Source organism: Spermophilus citellus (assembly GCF_964194105.1).
Source record: "Spermophilus citellus genome assembly, chromosome: 16".
Classification (NCBI taxonomy): Eukaryota; Metazoa; Chordata; class Mammalia; order Rodentia; family Sciuridae; genus Spermophilus; species Spermophilus citellus.
In genome coordinates, this window is record NC_138196.1 from 20,320,231 (window position 1) to 20,335,622 (window position 15,392).

The window sequence follows — 15,392 nt, forward strand, 5'->3', positions numbered from 1 at the left end:
GTTGGAACTCTAAATCCAACACGGTTTGTGCTAGCTCTTTGAAACTTGACACAATAAAGTAGTTCCAAGTTCTATCTCTATGGTTTGTTTCCTAATGATGTAGCCCTAAGCAGAGACTGGCGCAAATCACTTTCATGGAAAGGGGTTGCCAAGCTTCCAAAAAAATACGAATTTCCTGAAATCTCAGCACACATTTTTTCACCCAATTTTCATGATACTTTCAGGTAATGATCAGTACCCCAATCCGACTTGGCTCACCAAATTTCGTTCTTCTAGGTTAAACCGTTCGTTGGCAGTAACAGTTTTAATTTTTAGGTTTCACTCTGTTTTCGCCTTATGGATACATGTAGTTGGAACTCTAAATCAAACACGGTTTGTGCTAGCTCTTTGAAATGACACAATAAAGTAGTTCCAAGTTCTATCTCTATGGTTTGTTTCCTATTGATGTAGCCCTAAGCAGAGACCTGCGCAAATCACTTTCATGGAAAGGGGTTGCCAAGCTTCCAAAAAACTACGAGTTTCCTGAAATCTCAGAGCATATTTTTTCACCCAATCTTGATGACACTTTCAGGTAATGATCAGTACCCCAAAACCACTTGGCACACCAAATTTAGTTCTTCAAGGATAAACCGTTTGTTGGCAGTAACAGTTTTAATTTCTAGGTTTCACTCTGTTTTCTCGTATATGGCTACATGTATTTGGAACTCTAAATCAAAGACGGTTTGTGCTAGCTCTTTGAAACTTGACACAATAAAGTAGTTCCAAGTTCTATCTCTATGGTTTTTTTCGTATTGATGTAGCCCTAAGCAGAGACTGGCGCAAATCACTTTCATGGAAAGGGGTTGCCAAGCTTCCAAAAAACTACGAGTTTCCTGGAATCTCAGCACACATTTTTTTCACCCAATTTTCATGACACTTTCAGGTAATGATCAGAAAGCCAGTCCCACTTGTCTCACCAAATTTCGTTCTTCTAGGTTAAACCGTTCGTTGGCAGTAACAGTTTTAATTTTCAGGTTTCACTCTGTTTTCTCCTGTATGGATACATGTAGTTGGAACTCTAAATCAAACACGGTTTGTGCTAGCTCTTTGAAACTGGACACAATAAAGTAGTTCCAAGTTCTATCCCTATGGTTTTTTTCCTATTGATGTAGCCCTAAGCAGAGACTGGCGCAAATCACTTTCATGGAAAGGGATTGCCAAGCTTCCAAAAAACTACGAGTTTCCTGAAATCTCAGCACATATTTTTTCACCCAATCTTGATGAAAATTTCAGGTAATGATCAATACCCCAATCCCACTTGGCTCACCAAATTTCGTTCTTCTAGTTTAAACCGTTCGTTGGCAGTAACAGTTTCAATTTTTAGGTTTCACTCTGTTTTCTCCTGTATGGATACATGTATTTGGAACTCTAAATCAAACACGGTTTGTGCTAGCTCTTTGAAACTTGACACAATAAAGTAGTTCCAAGTTCTATCTCGATGGTTTGTTTCCTATTGATGTGGCCCTAAGCAGACACAGGCGCAAATCACTTTCATGGAAAGGGGTTGCCAAGCTTCCAAAAAACTACGAGTTTCCTGAAATCTCAGCAGAAATTTTTTCACCCAATTTGATGACACTTTCAGGTAATGTTCACTACCCCAATCCCACTTGGCTCAACAAATTTCGTTCTTCTAGGTTAAACCGTTCGTTGGCAGTAACAGTTTTAATTTTAAGGTTTCACTCTGTTTTCGCTTATATGGATACATGTATTTGGAACTCTAAATCCAACACCGTTTGTGCTAGCTCTCTGAAACTTGACACAATAAAGTAGTTGCAATTTCTATCTCTATGGTTTGTTTTCTATTGATGTAGCCCTAAGCAGAGAACTGCACATATCACTTTCATGGAAAGGGGTTGCCAAGCTTCCAAAAAACTACGAGTTTCCTGAAATCTCAGCACACATTTTTTCACCCAAACTTGATGAAAATTTCAGGTAATGATCAGTACCCCAGTCCAACTTGGATCACCAAATTTTGTTCTTCTAGTTTAAACTGTTGGCTGGCAGTAACAGTTTTAATTTTTAGGTTTCACTCTGTTTTCTCCTATATGGATACATGTAGTTGGAACTCTAAATCAAACACGGTTTTTGCTAGCTCTTTGAAGCTTGACACAATAAAGTAGTTCCAAGTTCTATCTCTATTGTTTGTTTCCTATTGATGTAGCCCTAAGCAGAGACTGGCGCAAATCACTTTCATGGAAAGGGGTTGCCAATCTTCCAAAAATATACGAGTTTCCTGAAATATAAGCACACATTTTTTCACCCAATCTTCATGACATTTTCAGGTAATGATCAGTACCCGAATCCCACTTGGCTCACCAAATTTCGTTCTTCTAGGTTAAACCGTTCGTTGGCAGTAACAGTTTTAAATTTTAGGTTTCATTCTGTTTTCACCTATATGGATACATGTAGTTGGAACTCTAAATCAAACACAGTTTGTGCTACTCTTTGAAACTTGACACAATAAAGTAGTTCCAAGTTCTATCTCGATGGTTTGTTTCCTATTGATGTAGCCCTAAGCAGACACAGGCGCAAATCACTTTCATGGAAAGGGGTTGCCTAGCTTCTAAAAAACTACGAGGTTCCTGAAATCTCAGCACAAATTTTTTCACCCAATCTTGATGACACTTTCAGGTAATGTTCAGTACCCCAATCCCACTTGGCTCAACAAATTTCGTTCTTCTAGGTTAAACCGTTCGTTGGCAGTAACAGTTTTAATTTTAGTTTTCACTCTGTTTTCGCCTATATGGATACATGTAGTTGGAACTCTAAATCCAACACGGTTTGTGCTAGCTCTTTGAAACTTGACACAATAAAGTAGTTCCAAGTTCTATCTCTATGGTTTGTTTCCTATTGATGTAGCCCTAAGCAGAGACTGGCGCAAATCACTTTCATGGAAAGGGGTTGCCAAGCTTCCAAAAAACTACGAGTTTCCTGAAATCTCAGCACACATTTTTTCACCCAATCTTGATGACACTTTCAGGTAATGATCAGTACCCCAATCACACTTGGCTCACCAAATTTCGTTCTTCTAGGTTAAACCGTTCGTTGGCAGTACCAGTTTAAATTTTTAGGTTTCACTCTCTTTTCGCCTATATGGATACATGTAGTTGGAACTCGAAATCAAAGACGGTTTGTGCTAGCTCTTTGAAACTTGACACAATAAAGTAGTTCCAAGTTCTATCTCTATGGTTTGTTTCCTATTGATGCAGCCCTAAGCAGAAACTGGCGCAAATCACTTTCATGGAAAGGGGTTGCCAAGCTTCCAAAAAACTACGAGTTTCCTGAAATCTCAGCACACATTTTTTCAACCAATCTTGATGAAAATTTCAGGTAATGATCAGTTCCCCAATCCCACTTGGCTCACCAAATTTCGTTTTTCTAGGTTAAACCGTTCGTTGGCAGTAACAGTTTTAATTTTTAGGTTTCACTCTGTTTTCCCCTATATGGATACATGTAGTTGGAACTCTAAATCCAACACGGTTTGTGCTAGCTCTTTGAAACTTGACACAATATAGTAGTTCCAAGTTCTATCTCTATGGTTTGTTTCCTATTGATGTATCCCTAAGCAGAGACTGGCGCAAATCACTTTCATGGAAAGGGGTTGCCAAGCTTCCAAAAAACTACGAGTTTCCTGTAATCTCAGCACACGTTTTTTCACCCAATCTTGATGACACTTTCAGGTAATGATCAGTACCCCAATCCCACTTGGCTTACCAAATTTCGTTCTTCTAGGTTAAACCGTTCGTTGGCAGTAACAGTTTTAATTTTTAGGTTTCACTCTGTTTTCGCCTATATGGATACATGTAGTTGGAACTCTAAATCCAACACGGTTAGTGCTAGCTCTTTGAAACTTGACACAATAAAGTAGTTCCAAGTTCTATCTCTATGGTTTCTTTCCTATTGATGTAGCGCTAAGCAGAGACTGGCGCAAATCACTTTTATGGAAAGGGGTTGCCAAGCTTCCAATAAACTACGAGTTTCCTGAAATCTCACCACACATTTTTTCACCCAATCTTGATTACACTTTCAGGTAATGATCAGTACCCCAATCCCACTTGGCTCACCAAATTTTGTTCTTCTAGGTTAAACCGTTCGTTGGCAGTAACAGTTTTAATTTTTAGGTTTCACTCTGTTTTCTCCTATATGGATACAAGTATTTGGAACTCTAAATCAAAGACGGTTTGTGCTAGCTCTTTCAAACTTGACACAATAAAGTAGTTCCAAGTTCTATCTCTATGGTTTGTTTCCTAATGATGTAGCCCTAAGCAGAGACTGGCGCAAATCACTTTCATAGAAAGGGGTTGCCAAGCTTCCAAAAAACTACGAGTTTCCTGAAATCTCAGCACGCATTTTTTCACCCAATCTTGATGATAATTTCAGGTAATGATCAGTACCCCAATCCCACTTGGCTCACCAAGTTTCGTTCTTCTAGGTTAAACCGTTCGTTGGCAGTAACAGTTTAAATTTTTAGGTTTCACTCTGATTTCGCCTATATGGATACATGTAGTTGGAACTCTAAATCAAACACGGTTTGTGCTAGCTCTTTGAAACTTGACACAATAAAGTAGTTCCAAGTTCTATCTCTATGGTTTGTTTCCTATTGATGTAGCCCTAAGCAGAGACTGGCGCAAATCACTTTCATGGAAAGGGGTTGCCAAGCTTCCAAAAAACTACCTGTTTCCTGAAATCTCACCACACATTTTTTCACCCAATCTTGATGACACTTTCAGGTAATGATCAGTACCCCAATCCCACTTGGCTCAACAAATTTCGTTCTTCTAGGTTAAACCGTTCGTTGGCAGTAACCGTTTTAATTTTAGTTTTCACTCTGTTTTCGCCTATATGGATACCTGTATTTGGAACTCTAAATCAAACACGGTTTGTGCTAGCTCTTTGAAACTTGACACAATAAAGTAGTTCCAAGTTCTATCTCTATGGTTTGTTTCCTATTGATGTAGCCCTAAGCAGAGACTGGCGCAAATCACTTTCATGGAAAGGGGTTGCCAAGCTTCCAAAAAACTACGAGTTTCCTGAAATCTCAGCACACATTTTTTCTCCGAATCTTGATGAAAATTTCAGGTAATAATCAGTACCCCAATCCCACTGGGCTCACCAAATTTCGTTCTTCTAGGTTAAACCGTTCGTTGGCAGTAACAGTTTTAATTTTTAGGTTTCACTCTGTTTTCGCCTATATGGATACATGTAGTTGGAACTCTAAATCAAACACGGTTTGTGCTAGCTCTTTGAAACTTGACACAATAAAGTAGTTCCAAGTTCTATCTCGATGGTTTGTTTCCTATTGATGTAGCCCTAAGCAGACACAGGCGCAAATCACTTTCATGGAAAGGGGTTGCCAAGCTTCTAAAAAACTACGAGTTTCCTGAAATCTCAGCACACGTTTTTTCACCCAGTCTTGATGACACTGTCAGGTAATGATCAGTACCCCAATCCCACTTGGCTCACCAAATTTCGTTCTTCTATGTTAAACCGTTCGTTGATAGTAACAGTTTTACTTTTAGGTTTCACTCTGTTTTCTCCTATATGGATACATGTAATTGGAAATCTAAATCAAACACGGTTTGTGCTAGCTCTTTGAAACTTGACCCAATAAAGTAGTTCCAAGTTCTATCTCTATGGTTTGTTTCCTAATGATTTAGCCCTAAGCAGAGACTGGCACAAATCACTTTCATGGAAAGGGGTTGCCAAGCTTCCAAAAAACTACGAGTTTCCTGAAATCTCAGCACAAATTTTTTCACCCAATCTTGATGACTCTTTCAGGTAATGTTCAGTACCCCAATCCCACTTGGCTCAACAAATTTCGTTCTTCTAGGTTAAACCGTTCGTTGGCAGTAACAGTTTTAATTTTAGTTTTCACTCTGTTTTCGCCTATATGGATACATGTAGTTGGAACTCTAAATCAAACACGGTTTGTGCTAGCTCTTTGAAACTTGACACAATAAAGTAGTTCCAAGTTCTATCTCTATGGTTTGTTTCCTATTGATGTAGCCCTAAGCAGAGACTGGCGCAAATCACTTTCATGGAAAGGGGTTGCCAAGCTTCCAAAAAACTACGAGTTTCCTGAAATATCAGCACACATTTTTTCACCCAATCTTGATGACACTTTCAGGTAATGATCAGTACCCCAATCCCACTTGGCTCACCAAATTTCGTTCTTCTAGGTTAAACCGTTCGTTGGCAGTAACAGTTCTAATTTTTAGGTTTCACTCTGCTTTCGCCTATATGGATACATGTAGTTGGAACTCTAAATCCAACACCCTTCGTGCTAGCTCTTTGAAACTTGACACAATAAAGTAGTTCCAAGTGCTATCTCTATGGTTTCTTTCCTATTGATGTAGCGCTAAGCAGAGACTGGCGCAAATCACTTTTATGGAAAGGGGTTGCCAAGCTTCCAAAAAACTACGAGTTTCCTGAAATCTCACCACACATTTTTTCACCCAAACTTGATTACACTTTCAGGTAATGATCAGTACGCCAATCCCACTTGGCTTACCAAATTTCGTTCTTCTAGGTTAAACCGTTCGTTGGCAGTAACAGTTTTAATTTTTTGGTTTCACTCTGTTTTCGCCTTATGGATACATGTAGTTGGAACTCTAAATCAAACACGGTTTGTGCTAACTCTCTGAAACTTGACACAATAAAGTAGTTCTAAGTTCTATCTCTATGGTTTGTTTCCTATTGATGTAGCCCTAAGCAGAGACTGGCGCAAATCACTTTCATGGAAAGGAGTTGCCAAGCTTCCAAAAAACTACGAGTTTCCTGAAATCTCAGCACACATTTTTTCACACAATCTTGATGACACTTTCAGGTAATGATCAGTACCCCAATCCCACTGGGCTCACCAAATTTCGGTCTTCTAGGTTAAAACGTTCGTTGGCAGTAACAGTTTTAATTTTTAGGTTTCACTCTGTTTTCGCCTATATGGATACATGTAGTTGGAACTCTAAATCAAACACGGTTAGTGCTAGCTCTTTGAAATTTGACACAATAAAGTAGTTCCAAGTTCTATCTCTATGGTTTCTTTCCGATTGATGTAGCGCTAAGCAGAGACTGGCACAAATCACTTTTATGGAAAGGGGTTGCCAAGCTTCCAAAAAACTACGAGTTTCCTGAAATCTCAGCACACATTTTTTCACCCAATCTTGATGAAAATTTCAGGTAATGATCAGTACCTGAATCGCACTTGGCTGACCAAATTTCGTTCTTCTAGGTTAAATCGTTCGTTGGCAGTAACAGTTTTAATTTTTAGGTTTCACTCTGTATTCCCCTATATGGATACATGTAGTTGGAACTCTAAATCAAACACGGTTTGTGCTAGCTCTTTGAAATGACACAATAAAGTAGTTCCAAGTTCTATCTCTATGGTTTGTTTCCTATTGATGTAGCCCTAAGCAGAGACCAGCGCAAATCACTTTCATGGAAAGGGGTTGCCAAGCTTCTAAAACACTACGAGGTTCCTGAAATCTCAGCAAAAATTTTTTCACCCAATCTTGATGACACTTTCAGGTAATGTTCAGTACCCCAATCCCACTTGGCTCAACAAATTTCGTTCTTCTAGGTTAAACCGTTCGTTGGCAGTAACAGTTTTAATTTTAGTTTTCACTCTGTTTTCGCCTATATGGATACATGTAGTTGGAACTCTAAATCCAACACGGTTTGTGCTAGCTCTTTGAAACTTGACACAATAAAGAAGTTCCAAGTTCTATCTCTATGGTTTGTTTCCTATTGATGCAGCCCTAAGCAGAGACTGGCGCAAATCACTTTCATGGAAAGGGGTTGCCAAGCTTCCAAAAAACTACGAGTTTCCTGGAATCTCAGCACACATTTTTTCACCCAATCTTGATGACACTTTCCGGTAATGATCAGAACCCCAATCCCACTTGTCTTACCAAATTTCGTTCTTCTAGGTTAAACCGTTCGTTGGCAGTAACAGTTTTAATTTTTATGTTTCACTCTGTTTTCTCCTGTATGGATACATGTAGTTGGAACTCTAAATCAAACACGGTTTGTGCTAGCTCTTTGAAACTTGACACAATAAAGTAGTTCCAAGTTCTATCTCTATGGTTTGTTTCCTATTGATGTAGCCCTAAGCAAAGACTGGCGCACATCACTTTCATGGAAAGGGGTTGCCAAGCTTCCAAAAAACTACGAGTTTCCTGAAATCTCAGCACATATATTTTCACCTAATCTTGATGAAAATTTCAGGTAATGATCAATACCCCAATCCCACTTGGCTCACCAAATTTTGTTCTTCTAGGTTAAACCGTTCGTTGGCAGTAACAGTTTTAATTTTTAGGTTTCACTCTGTTTTCTCCTATATGGATACAAGTATTTGGAACTCTAAATCAAAGACGGTTTGTGCTAGCTCTTTCAAACTTGACACAATAAAGTAGTTCCAAGTTCTATCTCTATGGTTTGTTTCCTAATGATGTAGCCCTAAGCAGAGACTGGCGCAAATCACTTTCATAGAAAGGGGTTGCCAAGCTTCCAAAAAACTACGAGTTTCCTGAAATCTCAGCACGCATTTTTTCACCCAATCTTGATGATAATTTCAGGTAATGATCAGTACCCCAATCCCACTTGGCTCACCAAGTTTCGTTCTTCTAGGTTAAACCGTTCGTTGGCAGTAACAGTTTAAATTTTTAGGTTTCACTCTGATTTCGCCTATATGGATACATGTAGTTGGAACACTAAATCAAACACGGTTTGTGCTAGCTCTTTGAAACTTGACACAATAAAGTAGTTCCAAGTTCTATCTCTATGGTTTGTTTCCTATTGATGTAGCCCTAAGCTGAGACTGGCGCAAATCACTTTCATGGAAAGGGGTTGCCAAGCTTCCAAAAAACTACCTGTTTCCTGAAATCTCACCACACATTTTTTCACCCAATCTTGATGACACTTTCAGGTAATGATCAGTACCCCAATCCCACTTGGCTCAACAAATTTCGTTCTTCTAGGTTAAACCGTTCGTTGGCAGTAACCGTTTTAATTTTAGTTTTCAATCTGTTTTCGCCTATATGGATACCTGTATTTGGAACTCTAAATCAAACACGGTTTGTGCTAGCTCTTTGAAACTTGACACAATAAAGTAGTTCCAAGTTCTATCTCTATGGTTTGTTTCCTATTGATGTAGCCCTAAGCAGAGACTGGCGCAAATCACTTTCATGGAAAGGGGTTGCCAAGCTTCCAAAAAACTACGAGTTTCCTGAAATCTCAGCACACATTTTTTCACCGAATCTTGATGAAAATTTCAGGTAATAATCAGTACCCCAATCCCACTGGGCTCACCAAATTTCGTTCTTCTAGGTTAAACCGTTCGTTGGCAGTAACAGTTTTAATTTTTAGGTTTCACTCTGTTTTCGCCTATATGGATACATGTAGTTGGAACTCTAAATCAAACACGGTTTGTGCTAGCTCTTTGAAACTTGACACAATAAAGTAGTTCCAAGTTCTATCTCGATGGTTTGTTTCCTATTGATGTAGCCCTAAGCAGACACAGGCGCAAATCACTTTCATGGAAAGGGGTTGCCAAGCTTCTAAAAAACTACGAGTTTCCTGAAATCTCAGCACACGTTTTTTCACCCAGTCTTGATGACACTGTCAGGTAATGATCAGTACCCCAATCCCACTTGGCTCACGAAATTTCGTTCTTCTATGTTAAACCGTTCGTTGATAGTAACAGTTTTACTTTTAGGTTTCACTCTGTTTTCTCCTATATGGATACATGTAATTGGAAATCTAAATCAAACACGGTTTGTGCTAGCTCTTTGAAACTTGACCCAATAAAGTAGTTCCAAGTTCTATCTCTATGGTTTGTTTCCTAATGATTTAGCCCTAAGCAGAGACTGGCACAAATCACTTTCATGGAAAGGGGTTGCCAAGCTTCCAAAAAACTACGAGTTTCCTGAAATCTCAGCACATATATTTTCACCTAATCTTGATGAAAATTTCAGGTAATGATCAATACCCCAATCCCACTTGGCTCACCAAATTTCGTTCTTCTAGGTTAAACCGTTCGTTGGCAGTAACAGTTTTAATTTTCAGGTTTCACTCTGTTTTCGCCTATATGGATACATGTAGTTGAAAATCTAAATCAAACACGGTTTGTGCTAGCTCTTTGAAACTTGACACAATAAAGTAGTTCCAAGTTCTATCTCTATGGTTTGTTTCCTATTGATGTAGCCCTAAGCAGAGACTGGCGCAAATCACTTTTATGGAAAGGGGTTGCCAAGCTTCCAAAAAACTACGAGTTTCCTGAAATCTCACCACACATTTTTTCACCCAATCTGGATGACACTTTCAGGTAATGATGAGTACCCCAATCCCACTTGGCTCACCAAATTTCGTTCTTCTAGGTTTAACCGTTCATTGGAAGTAACAGTTTAAATTTTTCGGTTTCACTCTGTTTTCCCCTATATGGATACATGTAGTTGGAACTCTAAATCCAACACGGTTTGTGCTAGCTCTTTGAAAGTTGACACAATAAAGTAGTTCCAAGTTCTATCTCTATGGTTTGTTTCCTATTGACGTAGCCCTAAGCAGAGACTGGCGCAAATCACTTTCATGGAAAGGGGTTGCCAAGTTTCCAAAAACTAAGAGTTTCGTGAAATCTCAGCAAACATTTTTCACCCAATCTTCATGACACTTTCAGGTAATGATAAGTACCCCAATCCCACTTGGCTCACCAAATTTCGTTCTTCTAGGTTAAAACGTTCGTTTGCAGAAACAGTTTTAATTTTTAGGTTTCACTCTGTTTTCTCCTATATGGATACATGTAGTTGGAACTCTAAATCAAACACGGTTTTTGCTAGCTCTTTGAAACTTGACACAATGAAGTAGATCCAAGTTTTATCTCTTTGGATTGTTTCCTATTGATATAGCCCTAAGCAGAGACTAGCGCAAATCACTTTCATGGAAAGGGGTTGCCAAGCTTCCAAAAAACTACGAGTTTCCTGAAATCTCAGCACATATTTTTTCACCTAATCTTGATGAAAATTTCAGGTAATGATCAATACCCCAATCCCACTTGGCTCACCAAATTTCGTTCTTCTAGGTTAAACCGTTCGTTGGCAGTAACAGTTTTAATTTTTAGGTTTCACTCTGTTTTCGCCTATATGGATACATGTAGTTGGAAATCTAAATCCAACACGGTTTGTGCTAGCTCTTTGAAACTTGACACAATAAAGTAGTTCCAAGTTCTATCTCTATGGTTTGTTTCCTATTGATGTAGCCCTAAGCAGAAACTGGCGCAAATCACTTTCATGGAAAGGGGTTGCCAAGCTTCAAAAAAACTACGGGTTTCCTGAAATCTCAGCACACATTTTTTCACCCAATCTGGATGACACTTTCAGGTAATGATGAGTACCCCAATCCCACTTGGTTCACCAAATTTCGTTCTTCTAGGTTAAAACGTTCGTTTGCAGAAACAGTTTTAATTTTTAGGTTTCAATCTGTTTTCTCCTATATGGATACATGTAGTTGGAACTCTAAATCAAACACGGTTTTTGCTAGCTCTTTGAAACTTGACACAATGAAGTAGATCCAAGTTCTATCTCTTTGGATTGTTTCCTATTGATATAGCCCTAAGCAGAGACTAGCGCAAATCACTTTCATGGAAAGGGGTTGCCAAGCTTCCAAAAAACTACGAGTTTCCTGAAATCTCAGTACACATTTTTTCACCCAACTTGATGACACTTTCAGGTAATGATCAGTACCCCAATCCAACTTGGATCACCAAATTTCGTTCTTCTAGGTTAAACCATTCGCTGGCAGTAACAGTTTTAATTTTTAGGTTTCACTCTGTTTTCTCCTATATGGATACATATAGTTGGAAATCTAAATCAAACACGGTTTTTGCTAGCTCTTTGAAACTTGACACAATAAAGTAGTTCCAAGTTCTATCTCTATAATTTGTTTCCTATTGATGTAGCCCTAAGCAGAGACGGGCGCAAATCACTTTCATGGAAAGGGGTTGCCAATCTTCCAAAAAAATACGAGTTTCCTGAAATCTCAGCACACATTTTTTCACCCAATCTTCATGACATTTTCAGGTAATGATCAGTACCCGAATCCCACTTGGCTCACCAAATTTCGTTCTTCTAGGTTAAACCGTTCGTTGGCAGTAACAGTTTTAATTTTTAGGTTTTATTCTGTTTTCACCTATATGGATACATGTAGTTTGAACTCTAAATCAAACACGGTTTGTGCTAGCTCTTTGAAACTTGACACAATAAAGTAGTTCCAAGTTCTATCTCTACGGTTTGTTTCCTATTGATGTAGCATTAAGCAGAGAGTGGCGCAAATCACTTTCATGGAAAGGGGTTGCCAAGCTTCCAAAAAACTATGAGTTTCCTGAAATCACAGCACACATTTTTTCACCCAATCTTGATGACACTATAAGGTAATGATCAGTACCCCAATCCCACTTGGCTCACCAAATTTCGTTCTTCTAGGTTAAACCGTTCGTTGATAGTAACAGTTTTAACTTTTAGGTTTCACTCTGTTTTCTCCTATATGGATACATGTAATTGGAACTCTAAATCAAACACGGTTTGTGCTAGCTCTTTGAAACTTAACCCAATAAAGTAGTTCCAAGTTCTATCTATATGGTTTGTTTCCTAATGATTTAGCCCTAAGCAGAGACTGGCGCAAATCACTTTCATGGAAAGGGGTTGCCAAGCTTCCAAAAAACTACGAGTTTCCTGAAATCTCAGCACAAATTTTTTCACCCAATCTTGATGACACTTTCAGGTAATGTTCAGTACCCAAATCCCACTTGGCGCAACAAATTTCGTTCTTCCAGGTTAAACCGTTCGTTGGCAGTAACAGTTTTAATTTTAGTTTTCACTCTGTTTTCGCCTATATGGATACATGTATTTGGAACTCTAAATCAATCACGATTTGTGCTAGCTCTTTGAAACTTGACACAATAAAGTAGTTCCAAGTTCTATCTCTATGGTTTCTTTCCTATTGATGTAGCCCTAAGCAGAGACTGGCGCAAATCACTTTAATGGAAAGGGGTTGCCAAGCTTCCAAAAAACTACGAGTTTCCTGAAATCTCACCACACATTTTTTCACCCAATCTTGATGACACTTTCAGGTAATGATCAGTACCCCAATCCGACTTGGCTCACCAAATTTCGTTCTTCTAGGTTAAACCGTTCGTTGGCAGTAACAGTTTTAATTTTTAGGTTTCACTCTGTTTTCGCTTATATGGATACATGTATTTGGAACTCTAAATCCAACACCGTTTGTGCTAGCTCTCTGAAACTTGACACAATAAAGTAGTTGCAATTTCTATCTCTATGGTTTGTTTTCTATTGATGTAGCCCTAAGCAGAGAACTGCACATATCACTTTCATGGAAAGGGGTTGCCAAGCTTCCAAAAAACTACGAGTTTCCTGAAATCTCAGCACACATTTTTTCACCCAAACTTGATGAAAATTTCAGGTAATGATCAATTTCCCAATCCAACTTGGATCACCAAATTTCGTTCTTCTAGGTTATACCGTTCGCTGGCAGTAACAATTTAAATTTTTAGGTTTCACTCTGTTTTCTCCTATATGGATACATGTAGTTGGAACTCTAAATCAAACACGGTTTTTGCTAGCTCTTTGAAACTTGACACAATAAAGTAGTTCCAAGTTCTATCTCTATGGTTTGTTTTCTATTGATGTAGCCCTAAGCAGAGACTGGCGCAAATCACTTTCATGGAAAGGGGTTGACAATCTTCCAAAAAAATACGAGTTTCCTGAAATCTAAGCACACATTTTTTCATCCAATCTTCATGACATTTTCAGGTAATGATCAGTACCCGAATCCCACTTGGCTCACCAAATTTCGTTCTTCTAGGTTAAACCGTTCGTTGGCAGTAACAGTTTTAATTTTTAGGTTTCATTCTGTTTTCACCTATATGGATACATGTAGTTGGAACTCTAAATCAAACACGGTTTGTGCTAGCTCTTTGAAACTTGACACAATAAAGTAGTTCCAAGTTGTATCTCAATGGTTTGTTTCCTATTGATGTAGCCCTAAGCAGACACAGGCGCAAATCACTTTCATGGAAAGGGGTTGCCAAGCTTCTAAAAAACTACGAGGTTCCTGAAATCTCAGCACAAATTTTTTCACCCAATCTTGATGACACTTTCAGGTAATGTTCAGTACCCCAATCCCACTTGGCTGAACAAATTTCGTTCTTCTAGGTTAAACCGTTCGTTGGCAGTAACAGTTTTAATTTTAGTTTTCACTCTGTTTTCACCTATATGGATACATGTAGTTGGAACTCTAAATCCAACACGGTTTGTGCTAGCTCTTTGAAACCTGACACAAGAAAGTAGTTCCAAGTTCTATCTCTATGGTTTGTTTCCTATTGATGTAGCCCTAAGCAGAGACTGGCGCAAATCACTTTCATGGAAAGGGGTTGCCAAGCTTCCAAAAAACTACGAGTTTCCTGAAATCTCAGCACACATTTTTTCACCCAATCTTGATGACACTTTCAGGTAATGATCAGTACCCCAATCCCACTTGGCTCACCAAATTTCGTTCTTCTAGGTTAAACCGTTCGTTGGCAGTAACAGTTTTAATTTTAAGTTTCACTCTGTTTTCGCCTATATGGATACATGTAGTTGGAACTCTAAATCCAACACGGATTGTGCTAGCTCTTTGAAACTTGACACAATAAAGTAGTTCCAAGTTCTATTTCTATGGTTTGTTTCCTAATGATGTAGCCCTAAGCAGAGACTGGCGCAAATCACTTTCATGGAAAGGGGTTGCCAAGCTTCCAAAAAACTACGAGTTTCCTGAAATCTCAGCACACATTTTTTCACCCAATCTTGATGATAATTTCAGGTAATGATCAGTACCCCAATCCCACTTGGCTCACCAAATTTCGTTCTTCTAGGTTAAACCGTTCGTTGGCAGTAACAGTTTAAATTTTTAGGTTTCACTCTGTTTTCCCCTATATGGATACATGTAGTTGGAACTCTAAATCCAACACGGTTTGTGCTAGCTCTTTGAAAGTTGACACAATATAGTAGTTCCAAGTCTATCTCTATGGTTTGTTTCCTATTGATGTATCCCTAAGCAGACACTGGCGCAAATCACTTTCATGGAAAGGGGTTGCCAAGCTTCCAAAAAACTACGAGTTTCCTGTAATCTCAGCACACGTTTTTTCACCCAATCTTGATGACACTTTCAGGTAATGATCAGTACCCCAATCCCACTTGGCTCACCAAATTTCATTCTTCTAGGTAAAACCGTTCATTGTCAGTAACAGTTTAATTTTTAGGTTTCACTCTGTTTTCGCCTATATGGATACATGTAGTTGGAACCCTAAA